The sequence below is a fragment of the Papio anubis genome, chromosome 5, assembly GCF_008728515.1.
Source record: "Papio anubis isolate 15944 chromosome 5, Panubis1.0, whole genome shotgun sequence".
NCBI classification, from domain to species: domain Eukaryota; kingdom Metazoa; phylum Chordata; class Mammalia; order Primates; family Cercopithecidae; genus Papio; species Papio anubis.
The window spans coordinates 37,023,411-37,039,427 of NC_044980.1; positions in this window are offsets into that span (position 1 = coordinate 37,023,411).

Genomic DNA, 16,017 nt, shown 5'->3' on the forward strand with positions numbered 1-16,017 from the left:
CAATGAAAACAACCTGGTGTTGATCAACAATGCATACCAAAACTGTAATTAAGTGTTGCAACGGGGGTCGGGGGAAAGCGAGGGGAAATGAACAAGTGCTATGTGCATCAATGAGGATGAAGCTCACAAAATGTTAGGAAAAAATCTACTTGTAGACTAATAAAGACAATATTTTATTTCTAATATGAAATTTAAAAGTAGACAAAATATATATTTCTCTCACACATGCACATGTATATAATAAAAAGCATAAATATATATTTGAGAATAAAAAACACAAAATTCAGAATGGTGAGTTCTTCTGGCACAGAGAGCACACCTGGGGAAGGATACACGGAAAGTTATCTGCTACACTGATGACTTCTATTTCTTAAGCTAGGTGGGTATTCACTGTATTCTTCTTTATATCATTTTATATGTCTTAAATATTTTATAACGCACTTTAAAACGTTATTTTGAGGTGTCAAAGAATTTCAGAGCTAGAAAGGCCTTAGCAATCATCTAGTTCAACAAACTCATTTTAAACACAATGACAAAGAACTAAAATCAGCAAAGAGGAGGTACAACTGATGCCATAGAAACACAAAGGATTATAAAGGCTATTATTCATATTTACATACCAGCAAATTAGATAACCTAGAAACAACAGATACATTCTTAGAAACAGGTTATATAAGGTTAAATTCTTATAACCTACTCAGACTCGATCATGAGGAAGTAGAAAATCTGTACAGACCTATAATTAGTAAGGAGATTGAGTCAGTAATCAAAAATCTCCCAACAAAGAAAAGCCCAAAACAAGATGGCTTCATGGGAGAATTCTAGCAAACATTCAAAGAAGAATTAACACCAATCCTTGTCAAACTCATCCAAAATATTGAAGAAGAGCGAACACTTCCAAACTGATGTTATGAGGCCAGCATTATCCTGATACCAAAGCCAGACAAGGATACTACCAGAAAAAAAACTACAGGCCGGTATCTCTGATGGATATTGATGTAAAAACTCACAAGAAAATACTAGAGAATGGCATACAACAGCACATTTAAAGGAATACGTGGGATTTATCTGTGGGATGCAAAGATAGTTCAATATAAAAAATTGATAAATATAATACACCACATCAAAAGAACAGAGGACAAAAATGACATGATTATCTCGGTTAATCCAGAAAAAACATTTCACAAAATTTAACACCTTTCATGATAAAAAAACATTCAACACACTAGTAATAGAAGAAAACTACTTCAACATAATACAGTCATATATAAAAAGCCCACAGCTAACATCAGACTCGATGGTGGATACATAGAGAACTCCTACAACTCAATAACAAAAACCAAATAACCTTAAAAAATGATCAAAGGACTTCAGCAGACATTTGTCTAAAGAAAATAAACAAATGACCAACAGCATATTCACAGATGCTGAACATCACTAATCATTAGGAAAATGCAAAGCAAAACCAGAGTGAGATATTACCTCACCCTCATTAGGATGGCCACCATCATAAAAACCCAGAAAAACAAATGTTGATGAGGATGTAGAGTAATTGGAACCCTTGCTCCAATTGTAACAGGAGAAAAAACATGGCTTTACCAGTGCAGTCCTGAAGACAAAGCACTGTTGGTGGGATTGTAAAATGGTGCAGCATGATGGAAAACAGTATAGAGATTACTTGAAAAATTAAAAATAAAATTACCATACGATTCAGCAATCCCACTTCTGAGAATTTTTCCAAAAGAACTGAAAACAGGATCTCAAAGAGACATTTGCACACCCATATTCATTGTAGCATTCTTCATAATTACCAAGACGTGGAAGCAAGCTAAATGCCATTGAGAGAATGAATGGATAAAGAAAATGTGGCATACACACACAATGGAATATCATTCAGCTTTTCAAAAGAAGGAAATCCTAGCATATGCTACAACAAGGTTCATACCTTAAAGATATTATGTTCAATGAAATAAGCCAATCACAAAAAAAGACAAATATTGCCTGATTCCACTTCTGTGAAGTGTCTAAAAGTAATCAAACTCATTGAAACAGAAAGTCAAACAGTGGTTGCCAGAGGTTGGGGACACAGGGAACAAGGAGCTATTCAATGGGTATAGGGTTTCAGTCGTGCTGGATGAACGTTCTAGAGCTTTGTTTGTTATACAACAATGTGCATAGCATATAGTTTACAATACCGTACACTAGAAAACGATTAAGAGGGTAAGCTGATGTGTTTCCTGGCTGCAATTTAGACAAACAAAAAACATGATGAAAGGAAGGGCCAGAGTGACGCCAAATCCAGATCACTGGCCTTTTCCCTGCTTCTTGCTACCTCCTCTTGTCCTGATTTCTGTTTTATTTGTAACAGCATTTCAGAAATGTGAGATGGGCTTTAGAGACGATTGCTCTAGAAGAGAATCAATTCTTTGTTGAACCGTGATGTCTCCACTTTAAATGTTTACCTATATCTTTGTGGTTTGCTCCTTACACTTCAACTGGCTTTTTAATTGAGTTTGTGGTTTTATTGTAAATAGTTATACATTAATATTGCACTTGGCTTTGCTGCCTTTCAAGCACGGAGCTCAAGGTCCTTCTGAGGCAGTTGAAATTCAGGATTTGCTTACCAGATGAAATGGAAGCTACATTATGGGAAAAAAAATTTGAGACCTAGAAAGGGTAAAGAACTTATCTAACATTTCAATGCCATTTTTGTTTGGAGGGGAACAAGTTTCAAGTTTAAAGTATTTAAAGCTTCTCCACCCACCCCTCAGGTCACAGAATGATGATTTGCTTCACACTTTAGCTGTAGAAAGTAATTAAAATGTAGGAAATAGAGAAGTTTTAATACCAGTGGGCCCACCTTTTGCCCTTAGAAATGACCTCCTCCCCACCAGACTATGTCCTACTCTGACCATATTTCCCTGGTTCTGACATCTTTCTGCATATTTTCATAACTTTGGAGCAACTGAGACTTTGAGATGAGCAGGAGCATGGGAAGCCGTCCCCAGAGGAGGAATTTCTGCTTGTTGAAAATGAGAAGTGCCCACAAATGGAAGTTAACAGCAAAAGGTGTCCTGAGTCATCATTCAGTTCTTGCTGTGGCAGTCATAATTCATGATTTCCTGAGCCCTACATAGGTTCCCGAGAATAACGATGGCAGCCTCCTTAGGCACCCATTTGCCAAGCACAGGGCACCGCTGGGCAGACAGCCCCCCTCTGGGAATTGGAGCTGGGCACCTGGTCAGCTGGCCTCCTGGTTCTGCTCAGGTTCTTGGCTGAGAAAACAGAGGCTGCCAGTTCTTTATACCATCTTCCCTGATGATTTGCTTTTTTTTCAGTGAACATGTCTAAGCAGGGTTCTGGAAAAAAATGTAACTCTGCAACACACAGAGAGGGCTGACAGCTAGCGCAGGGGGTCTGGGCTGGAGGCTTCTCCAAGGCCCTGCTGCCTAGCCACAGACAAGTGGCCCGAGCCCCCGGAGCCCTGGGCCTCTGATGGATGTCTGCTGGGTGTCTGTTGAGCCCCTGGATCTGCGTTTGGGGCTCCCTACTGGCCGGGGACTCTCACTTTGCATTCCTTGCCCTCGGTTGTGTTGATCCCCCTCTGGGCCTCCTGTCTGACCTCTGGGGCCTGGGTGTTGGCCCGGATTTATGACCCTGAGCTTCTTTTTATCTCTTCGGGAAGTAAACGTTTTGGTTGGGAAGTTTTTCAATTTCCTCCTGGCCTGGACCAAACCGCTCATATTTCCAAGGGCAAGATTCCCCTCTCCTCACAGGTCCTTGTGCCCTGAAGTGTAATTAGGAGCCTCACTCCACCTGCAGACAGGCTCCTGCAAATGCTTTGATGGTGGTGACCGCGACAAAGACAGCAGGCTGCTCTATGCTTACCCAAACCTCACATTCGCGGAGTAGAGTTATTGGTTTTGTTTTGTTTTGTTTTTGTTTTTTTAGCAGCTGTAGACACAAGCCACTCCCCTGCAGGCCTCCTCCTCTGATTCCCAAAGGAAAAGACCTTTCCAAAATGTATATGAGGTACAGGGGCACAAGTTCTTGAAGCTGGATGACCGTTGATTGCCTTCCCCCAAGTGTGCCCTACAAGACAACTACAAACTCTCCTGAGCCGCAGTCTCTTAGGAGAGGACCAGAAACCAACACTTTTACCGAGTACCCCAGGTCCTTCTGCTGCACCCGAAAGCTTTAGAACCACTGCTGTAGAAACTGTGCAGCAGATGGAATAGGGCGAAGCGAATCTTAGTCCTCTTGCTTTTAATCCCTTTGAAACCCTATAGTATTGTTCTCAAAAAAAGAACATGAACCCAGGACAGTCCAGCCATGTCGCATATTGGGCCTCTCACCAATAACAGTGCTCCATGGTTTTTTTTTTTTTGCCAAAAAGTTTTCATCCAATTACACACACACCTTTTTTTTTTTTTTCCTCCACAGTGTCCCGTCCTTCCAACTCCCATACTCACCCTCCCAAGCAGTTTCCCTCTTAGCCTGGTCCCCGACACGATGTCATTTGAAAGTCAGGGCATCCCTTTTATACCGTCGTGAATATCTTCCAGTCTGATGGGTCCTTTTATCCTGAAACTCTTCACCCGCTTTCCACCCCAGCATAACTTCACCCACCACTGAAGTACCGCCAGCCGGCTCAGGAGGGTGAGCGGCAGCTGTTGCCCTGTTTAGGGCAGGAAGTGAAGAAGAACATGATATTCAATTAAAACTGCAGGGGGAATTCAGCGAGACAGCAGGGTCTAATGGAGACTGATGGCCTGGGAGACCAGCCGGTCTGAGTTCCATTCCCATCTCTGCCACCGGCTCACAGGGGTGACCTTGGGTCTGTCACTAAAACTTTCTGGGCCTTCGTTTCATCTGAAAAATGGTAGTGATGATACCTGCATCCTCACAGGAATAGTTACGAGGATTAGGGAGATTAGAAAAATACACAGGGCTCTTTTGATCCCTTCAAAGTCAGCAGTGAAGGATGGATGGATGCAGAAAGCAGTCTTAGGCTAAGTAGAATTGGCTGCCAACAACAGGATGTGATTTGAGGTGTAATCAAAAGTCGGCCGGCGCTGAGATAGCTCCCCTAGCAGACTGTGAGCTGCTCTGAAATCCCACTGCTGGACTGGAGAGCCAGGTTAAAACACAAGCGTGACGAGTCGCAGCAATAACATACCGTCAGCCTTTGCATGAGTTAGCTGGAGTAGGTTGCTGGTTTCCCAGGAAAAAAAAAAATTGGGCCCTGAGTGATTGAGGCCCTAGAACAGGTAACTATGACTGGCAGAGAGTTTAGATACAAAGAATGCAAGAACTCAGAGTCAGGGGAACTGTTGTTAGGGACTTTGTGGGTAGAGGAGTGGTATGAGGAGAGTGCCAGAGCCATGGAGAATGTTAATTACAGGAGCTGGTTTTCAAAGTACTACAATAGGCCCAGCACAGTGGCTCATACCTGTAATCCTAGCACTTTGGGAGGCCGAGGTAGGCAGATCTCTTGAGGCCAAGAGTTCAAGGCCAGCCTGGCCGACATGGCAAAATCCTGTCTCTACTAAAAATACAAAAATTAGCTGGGCGTGGTGGCACGTACCTGTGATCCCAACTACTCGGGAGGCTGAGGCAGGAGCATAGCTTGAACCTGGGAGGCACAGGTTGCAGTGAGCCAAGATTGTGCCATTGCATTCCAGCCTGGGTGAAAGAGCAAGACTCTGTCTTAAAAAAAAAAAAAAAAGAAAAGAAAATTCTACAATAAATGATAGATCATTCATCCCAGTAAGAGCCTTCCCTAGGTAATATCTGATGTCTGACTTTCGTGTAAGACACTGTAGGCATCACTTCTTGCTAACCTTTGCTCTTTATAAAACTGGCTATGCTATATTATATGCTCATGACACCAACAAAAAGCATTGCCCTCGTGAAAGTGCTGTGATGCCGGTGATTGCAGCTGTGCTGACCAGTATTATTTCAATTTCAGTCAGTACCCGTTTGTTGGGTGTCATCACACTAGGGAGCATGGTGGGGGAGGAACAGCATGGGATTTGGCATCCTGGGGCTTGGGTTGGATTCCCAGCTCTGTCACTTTGTTCTGGAACCTTGGATACTTAAGCTTTCAGAGACCCAGTTTCAGCTGGTAAATTGGGATAACAGACCTACCTCACATGCTTTCCAGAGGATCAAATGAGGTGATGCAGTGTGAAAAAGCCATGCTGGATGTGACAGAGGGCTACACAAAGATGAGCTGCTGTCTCAATCAGGACAGGCTGGGGTGTGCTGCTGTAACAAATAAACAATAACCTGACATTTCAATGGCGGCATGTCAGGCACAAGTCAGCCTAAGGTGTGCTCTGCTCATCAGAGTCACACAGGGACACAGGCTCCTGGAGGAACCCTTAGCAGCTAGGTCAGGGAAAAAAATCATGGTAGAGTCTGCATTGGCTCTGAAAGCTTCTGCTTATCTTTCATGAGCCACAGAACGTCACATGGCCACACCGACTTCCAGTGAGCAGGGAAGTGCCATCCTATTACCTGTCAGAAGGAGACAGAGTTGGAATATTTATTCACAGCCTATGACCCAAACAGTTGCTACTCTACAAGGCTGGATAAGAGGTCCTTGTCCTCCAGATGCTTACCAGAGCTCAACTCAAGATCCCTACCCAGGGGTTTTGGAAACATCTCCAGGAAAGTATACCCTCTTCTTTCTGCCATGGATCCCTGCCCCTGCCTCCCCACCACACAGCCAGGGCCTCATCACTTCTAGCTACCATATTAACGGCTTTGCTAAAGGCAGCTAGAACACCCACCTGCTTCCCTGGCCTCTGCCACTCTGGCTGTAAAATCACCTCCAAGGCCTCTCTTTCGGAGTTGAGTCTTCCCTTTGTCCTTCACCCAGATGTCGAGGAGAGGTGCCCAGGTGGCCAGGTTCACGACGACTCCCTCAGGCTGCAGCTAATTGCACCGTGCTTCAATGCAGCTAGGAGGAACAGCTCTTCGCTTGCCCGAAGCCCTTCTTGTACCAGATGCCTGCTGACCTTCCCATGGCCCAAGCTCAGGTCTTTCTGCCTTTAGGGAAAGAAAGAAACAGGAAAGCTTAGCTCATTTGGCCTCTCTCACCCCCGGCTAGAACCATCTTTCTGTTCTTCTGCTGGAGCAGAGACATCTCTGTAGCTCCCTTCTCCATCACCCAGAGAGTCCTAGCGTGGCCTGAGACTCACCAAAACCTTTTTCTGCCTTCCTCTTGAGTGGTGTCCCTTCTCCTTGGACACTTTAGTTGGAGTCCTGAGAGACAGAATGAAAGAGTTTAATGTAATACTATTAATAATAACAATAAATATAATAGGTCACCATGTGCTAAGCTCTGTTCTGAGTGCCTTGCATATATTAACTCATTAAATATTCACAAGAAGCCTATGAAATCGGTATTATTAATAGCCCCACTTTAGAAATGAGGAAGAAATGGGCTCAGAGAGGTTAAGTAGGTTGTTCAAGGTCACACAGCTAGTATGTGGCAGAGCTGAGATTTAACCGAGACCGTGTGACTACAAAGCTCACACAGATCTGTTTTTATCATGGCAATTAGGTCTACAGTGGTTGAGAGAGATGGTTGAAGTTACAGATTGCAACGGCGCCTTTGCTCCTGGTGCTGGCAAGATGGCATTCCCAGTGTATTAGGAGGTCGTGCCTGCCCTCTGCTGGTCATGAATGAGCATTGCCACTCAGAGTATGTGGAGGAGAACCCGCCGGCGAAGCACTTCATAGATATTTCAAAGAGAGTAAACTGGCAAATAAACTTGCAGCTTACATGCAGCAGTGGCATATTGACTATTTCTTTCCCTCTGGTTTGGTGTGTTTTACATTTGTTTTTTTTCTCCTGGAAAAAAAAAGAGGGAAAAAAGCAAACAGGCAGCTTTCCACCTCTGAGAACAAGCAGAAGAAAACCACAATTATGCAACTATCAAATAACAAATCGATGTGTTTATTGTCATGGAGATTGCAATGTAGTACTAGATGCCCAAAATGTCATCCTAAACAGATGTAAAGGCACATTTTCAGTCGTTCATAACTAAGTTAGGGTAAAATAGTTTCCTAAATTAGTCAGGGTATTCTTCCACTATTGAACATTGCAGGCAAAAAGATTCTTCTTTTAAAAGTTCAGCCGTTTTGAATTATCTGTGCTCAAAGAGAAATTTTGTGTCACTTTCTGATGTGCTGTCGAAAGACAAAGGTGGCCGTCTCTGACTAGGCTTCAATGCAAGTCAGCTGGAGACAGAGCGCATAGCATTACAGGGACCCAACGTTTTTGGGCTCATAGTAGTGACTACTCTTAAGGGGACAATCTGGCTTCTTCGAAGCCCCCCAACCAAGAGGATCCCTTCAGACAAGGTCAGTCCTGCCCACTAAATCTTTATGGGGAGGGGAGTAGAAGGGAGAGGAAACACTGACGCAAAAATCTAATCCTGAAAGCTGTCCCTGGGGATTAACCAGCTGAAGCCTAGTATTAGTCAGTTCTCACAGTGCTATAAAGAACACCTGAGATTGGGTAATTTATACAGGAAAGAGGTTTAATTGACTCACAGTTCCACATGGCTAGGAAGGCCCCAGGAAACTTACAATCATGGCAGGAGGTGAAGGGGAACCAAGGCACGTCTTACTTGGTGGCAGGAGAGAGAGAGGAAATTTACAATCACAACAGGAATTGAAGGGGAAGCAAGGCACTTCTTAACTTGGCGGCCAGAGAGAGAGAGAGAGAGCAAATGGGGAAGTGCTACTTTTAAACAGATCTCGGCCGGGCGCGGTGGCTCACGCCTGTAATCCCAGCACTTTGGGAGGCCGAGGCGGGCGGATCCCGAGGTCAGGAGATCGAGACCATCCTGGCTAACACGGTGAAACTCCGTCTCTACTAAAAATGCAAAAAATTAGCCAGGCGAGGCGGCGGGCGCCTGTAGTCCCAGCTACTCGGGAGGCTGAGGCAGGAGAATGGCGTGAACCTGGGAGGCGGAGCTTGCAGTGAGCCGAGATCGCGCCACTGCACTCCAGCCTGGGCGACTAAGCGAGACTCTGTCTCAAAAAAAAATAAAAATAAAAATAAAAAAATAAATAAATAAACAGATCTCATGAGAACTCACTCATGATTACAAGAACACCATGGGGGAAACCTCCCCCATGACCCAATCACCTCCTACTGGGTCCCTCCTTGGATTACAATCTGAGATGAGATTTGGGTGGGGACACAGAGCCAAACCATATGAAGCCTCTTGTAACAGGTATGTGGCCTGAGGAGTCGTGGCCTGAGGACTGATGGCCTCTAAAGGTTGGATCTTCCGCTCCCAGACAGAGAATTGTCTGCATTCATAGTTCTTAACTTGGGTACTTAAAGTTTCCCTCCCTGAGAAGTTTGAGCAAGTTACAGGACATAGGTCACACCCACAGCAAAGCTTTCATTGATCAGGTCTCGCGTGTATTTTTCAACCCCTGCCAACACACACTACTTAAGTAAATGTGAAAACCTCAAGAAAACTGCTGATCAAAAGATTTAGTAAAGCAGACCTACTTTCAGGACATACCTTAGGATCTGTGCATATTCAGATATCCTGCATACCATGCTTGGACCAGGTACATTTATATCATGACCTTGGCTAACTTTTTCTCATCTATGCTCACTGCTTCAAATAATCACCTCAACATGGGACACTTGCAAGTGTACTTCCTCACTGCTACCTCTGTCCTGGGATCCGAATTGGCATTTCCAATTACCTGATGGGTAGCTCCATCTAGATGTCCCCCCAGGACCCACACGCAGCATGTCCAGAGCTGACCCAAGCATTCCATCCCTGAAAGTCCCCTTGACTGCTTTGTTTCTTTTAACGTCATCACAATTCTCTTTGGGATTCCAGCTCAAAGCCCCAAACTCCTCCACTTTGCCTCACACTCTGTCCCACCCAGTGGACCTGGCCAGTTGCCAGTCTCTCTTACCTCTGTGCCTTCTTGACCTTCCCCCGTCATGACTCCCTCCTGGCATGACATCCTGGACAAGGGGGAGTTTCAGAGCCAGACATGGGTTCAAATCCCAGCTCCATTATTTATTGCATACCTGAATGTGGACTTTTTCCCTTAATTTATTTGAACCTCATCTGTAAAATTGAAACAAATATGTACCTCATAAGAGTAATTGTGAGATCAATCAGATAATAAAGATTAAATGCCTGGTATAGGGTGAATGTTAAATATATGTTATTTTTCTACCCTCTCATCCAGCCCTCATTATTTCTCACTGGGGCTAACTTTGAGTAGCCTCCTAATTCATCCTTGTCTCTTTGCTCTCCATCACAAGCATTGATTGCACACCCACTACTTACCAGGCACTGGGCTAGTCACCTGAAAGGGAAACATTAAACAAGTCCACAAGGCCCTGCCCCTGTGAGGCTTACAATTCAATGGAGAAAGTAACATTCTCTCCTTCCTGTGATTTATTTTCATTCTTGTACCTGATGGATCTTGCTTAAACACAGGTTACATGTCGTTTTTCTACTCAAGACTATCAGTGGCAGCCCATTTCCCATCTCATGAGATATATCTTTCTTTGGCTGGCATTTAAGCCCTTCTGAATTAATAAAGTTCTCATTTGCTTTTGTAGCCCAATTTCCTTCCACTGCCCCATGTATATCCTCCTTTCTGTCCAAGTAGAATGACTTGTCAATCCCAGTACAATGGACATTTTTCTTTTTAAATACTACTGATCCTTGTGACATCTTTTCTGTTTCAGAGAAATCTCCATGAGTGAGTCTTGGTGAAAGGCAGAAACTCACAGTCCTTCTCTTCACTCGGTGGATAATCAGCATGTAAGCAAATAAACCAGGCTCAGCCAGTCAAAAACTCTACTCAAGATTCTGAGTTTTGGGAAAGTGGCATAGTATCAGAAGACGCACGCAGAGTATTTAACTCGAGAGATTATAGTGAAGAGAATGTTTACAGAGGTATAGTCAGGGTTAGAAAAACAAACAAAAGATGGTGAAGTTCCTTTGTCCCAGAACTAGCAATGCCCTTGGGGTTCACTTATAAAGATGAATGTTGATAAAAGCTTATGTACCGAAACAAAACAGAAAATTGTGGTACTTTTCTCATTTTATCTGTAACAGTCTAGGGAGTCACATAAGAATGTATTCTCAGGCCAGGTGCGGTGGGTCACGCCTATAATCCCAGCACTTTGGGAGGCCGAGGCAGGTGGATCACTTGAGGCCAGGAGTCAAGACCAGTCTGGCCAAAATGGTGAAACCTCCTCTCTACTAAAAATATAAAAACTAGGCCGGGCGCGGTGGCTCAAGCCTGTAATCCCAGAACTTTGGGAGGCCGAGACGGGCGGATCATGAGGTCAGGAGATCGAGACCATCCTGGCTAACCCAGTGAAACCCCGTCTCTACTAAAAAATACAAAAAACTAGCCGGGCGAGGTGGCGGGCGCCTGTAGTCCCAGCTACTCGAGAGGCTGAGGCAGGAGAATGGCGTAAACCCGGGAGGCGGAGCTTGTAGTGAGCCGAGATCCGGCCACTGCACTCCAGCCTGGGCGACAGAGTGAGACTCCGTCTCAAAAAAAAAAAAAATATATATATATATATATATATAAACTAGCCAGGTGTGGTGGCGCACCCCTGCAATCCCAGTTACTTGGGAAGCTGAGGCGCGAGAATTGCTTGAGCCTGGGACATGGAGGCTGCAGTGAACCGAGATCGCACCACTGCACTCCAGTCTGGGCACCAGAGAGAGACTCTGTCTCAAAAAAAAAAAAAAAAGAGAATGTTTTCCTAGGTTGTCTGGCCAAGGAGGGAAGTGCGTGATTTTAGCCTGGACTGGACTTACCAGTGCAGGTGCAACTACCAGTTACTTTAGTTCTAGCATTTGAAAGTGATCTCAGTTGTTGGCTTGGTGAATAGATTGAAGCCACTAAGTGATATTACGAGATCAATTTCTTAGCATTAAGTAGAAAAAGAAGCCAAAAGATCTTGAGAGATGAGAATGCGGGAGTGAATTTAGCCTGTTTGACCAGGACCTATCCCTCTGAGTTTCTGGAGAGAAGCCAGAAAGGCCTTTGCTAAGGCCTTTGGGAATAACACTGGAGAGGAGACCTGCCATCTTTGAACAGTGCTTTCATGGCTGGCTGGGGTAGGCTGGGTGTGCTAGCAGAAGGTACTACTGTTGAAACAGGTTCCCTGTTTCCAGTGGGGTTGAGGGAACTGGTTGGGAAGTGATGGGGGTGGAGGAGAAGCACTTATCCAGCAGAGACAATGGGGGTGTATTTACTGTGGTAGGCAGCAGAGTTGACTTGGTAATGAGAATTATTTAGCTAGCAAGGATCTTTGGCAGAAGCTAAGTGATCCCGAAGGTCCATGGGTATATGAGTAATTCATCAAGTTCCTACTTGATTTGCATAGCTAAAAAGAACTCTCAGGGTGAGAGGCTGTGGATTTGCCAAAATTTGTGTAGTATAAACTCATGGCCAAGGAAGAAGAACACTAAAACAGCCACCACCCTCTGAATCCCTGACTTCCATGAGGAAATGAGAGTCTTGAGGACTATGGATAGCAGTGCCACTTTCACACGGGTGATGATTAAACACTGAGAGGCATCGGGCCATACTTGACCCTACCTTCACTTCAGCAAAACCAAAATATTCAGATTACTGAGGAGGAACAGCTGTGATCAATGGAGAACTTAAAGTGCTCAATTTAAATGGGTACTGTGGAAAATACCTATTTTTTTCCTTGATTTTACATTTGTGTGTCTAACTAAAATAATCAATTTTAGTGACAAAATTGAGAACTTAGACCAATAAACACTGAAGTGATACCATGCCCTGTCGATACACAGTTTACCCATTTAGTATGAAGTCCCACCCCTCTAACAAAGAGGACTGGAGCCCTGGGAAAATTTCATTTCTTTCGGATTTTACCCATCAGATCTTAAAGTCCTATGGTGATGTAGCTGGAGAACTCAGGCCACAGTCTTAGAGGTTTCTTCACTATTGATGAAAAAGGAATCCAAAGGCAGCTTAGAATGGATGACCCTCCTGTTAGCAGAGTAGTGAATAAAATACTGTACTGGGGTCAAGTGTCCCCATACACTGACCAGTATGGAAAAGTCTGTCCTGCTGGAAACCTGGTGGTAAAACAAAAATCTCCTGCTTCAAAGTATTTTGACAAATGAAACTGAAAAACTCAATAGAAAACTTCACTTTCAGGCCCTGATGCCTAACTTGAAAATTATCAGTAACTTCATCCCACATGATATTAAATAGACACATAATTTCCAGATTATGTGACTATGTGTCTGATGGAAGCTAAGCCACTATGACAGAAAGTGACAACAGATAGGGCCCTGGGCAGTACATAAAGAAGCTGGACCACCAAGGTAGGACTGCCATAATACCTCAAGGACAAGATACGATCCTTCCTCCTATTTTTCCAAAGATAACCGAAGAGCACTAACCATGGTAACTGAGTACCAGGGAAAGATTATTTTGACATTGACTCTAAGCTAACAAATTGTCAGAGACTGGAGAAGGGGCTTATGGAGACCGTGAGATTAGTGATGTTTTGCCCAAATCCACTTCAAATATGGCTTCATGAGATGCCCATCACACCTGGTTGTTTCACCAGTCCCTAGGCGTATAGTTAAAATCAATATTTAACAATTAGAAGAATCCTCACTTGTGGAGAAAGATATTTCAATGCATTATATGACCTAAAGAAAAATGGCTGGAGGGCTCTACCAAAATATTCTAACTAATAATAATAATAATAATAATGATAATAATAAAGCAAACATTTCTGGGAAGGGCAGGAAGGAGGAAGGTACCCATGCAGATTAGTGCTACTAGGCAGGTACAGGCCAGGTGCAGTGGCTCACGCCTGTAGTCCCAGCACTTTGGGAGGCTGACGTATGGATCACTTATAAGTCAGAGATCAAGACTATCCTGGCTGTTTCACAGTGAAACCCTGTCTCTACTAAAAATACAAAAATTAGCCGGGTTTGGTGGTGGCCTGTGGCTCCCAGCTACTTGGGGAGGCTGAGGCAGGAGAATGGCAAGAACCCCGGGAGGCGGAGCTTGCAGTGAACCCAGACCCACCACCGCACCCAGCCCGGGCTTACAGAGTGAGACTCCATCTCAAAAAAAAAAAAAAAAAAAAAAAAAAAAAGAAAGAAAGAAAAGAAAAAGAGAAGGAAGGTACAGGGGTGGTGACCCTTCAAACTAAGGATAGTAATATTGTTTATCTCATAGAGCTATTGTGATGATTAAATGAGTTAATACATGCACAATGCAAATAATAATCGCAAAACAAATGCTAGCTACTCTTTACAATTATTATACTTGTAACTCCTATTTAACCCTGCATAGGGGTATGCAGAAGACAAACGATCTTCAAGAATTATTATAGGTTATTTTAAGCTTAATCAGGTGTGATAAGATTCAGGACCTAGAGAGTAGAGGAATAATCCTCCTCCCCAAATACAAGGTCTTTTTACCTCAATTTGCTTGGGAAATTCAATGGTCTAGGGCATGTCAATATATCTCCTCCTGGGTGAAGGCACATCCCTGTACCCAACACCTCCTACCAAGAGGCAAAATGCTAGGCAAGCCTCTTTGGATTTTGAGTGGGATGTGAGTTATATTTGCATTGTGCTGCTCTGAATCACTTTTAGTTAATTTAACTTAGTGTAAGATACCCAAACAAGAGACAGTTCTCCATCTGGTCTAGCAGTACCACTCAACTTTCTGATTCAGGAGATCGGTGGATCTTGAAGTATTTGAAGCAGTTTGAGTTTCTGTGAGGAACCTATGGCAACCCTCAACAGGAGATCACAGCAAAGGTCCTGAGAGTTTTTGAGCAAAGCTATTCTATTTCAACAAAAAACTATTTCCTTTTGAGGACTTGTTATGGAGCCTTAGTGGAAAGTGAACCCCTGATGACAAAACATTGAGTGGCCATGTAACCTGGCTACTTATTGTGAACTGTGTTACTTGATCCAACTAATCATAAAGTCAGTTGTGCCCAGCAGTGTGGGCACGAAATGTCAGGTGGCCATGTAACCTGGCTGCCTATCATGAACTGTTATTTCATCCAACAAACTATAAAGTCAGATGTACCCAGCAGTGTTTCACCATCAAATGCAAGTCGTAGATATGGGACTAGGCCTCTGCAGCTTCTGAAGGCACAAGGAATTTGCAGAAGTGGGCAGTTCACACTGCCAGCTTGCTGGAATCTACGTGACCCTCAGCTCACACCTCTGATGTCATGGGGAGTCTGCTAAGAACAGGCCACTACAGAAATATGAACCATTGGTTTATAGCTGGTGCATGTGATGCACAGGTCCTGGTTATATAGAGATGGTTGTGACTTTAAAACCCCACTTGGTGTGGCCCTGAAGGACAATAGGGAAGGAAAGTCTTTCTGGGAGCAAAACTTAAGGCTGCACATAACCATGTCATTCATTTTGCCTGGAAGAAGGGAGAGCTTGAATTATGATGACAAACCAACATGTGAACAGATGCTAAAGCAACTCACGACCAGCAGTTAATAATTTGTCCAGATTTGAGACCTGATATGTGTAACATTGGAAGGTTGGTAACAATGAGGTTGGGTATGTGTCTCCTGAACTGGGCCTGGAATGTGAGAGTACTTGTCTCCAGTGATGATGGGCACAAAAGGACTTCCTGCCAAGGTGGGTCCTTCCCCAGCCACCTCAATGCTTGTTTAATCAGTTCCTGAACTTGTAACTATGGCAGCAGGCATGCAGGCTATGCAGGGACTCCCTGAAGGGATCAACCCTCTGTCTGTCCAGGTAGATTACACCAAGCCCTTTTTAAGATGGAAGAGCTAGTGATTGTCTTCACTGGAATATATGCTTTTCTGAATTTGCATTTGCTCCTCTTGATAGATTTGAACAAACTTGCATCAACAAGTGTCATCATCAGTGGACATACAGAGTAACTCATAATCTTCCACATTGTAGTGCTTTTGACAAAAAGGAA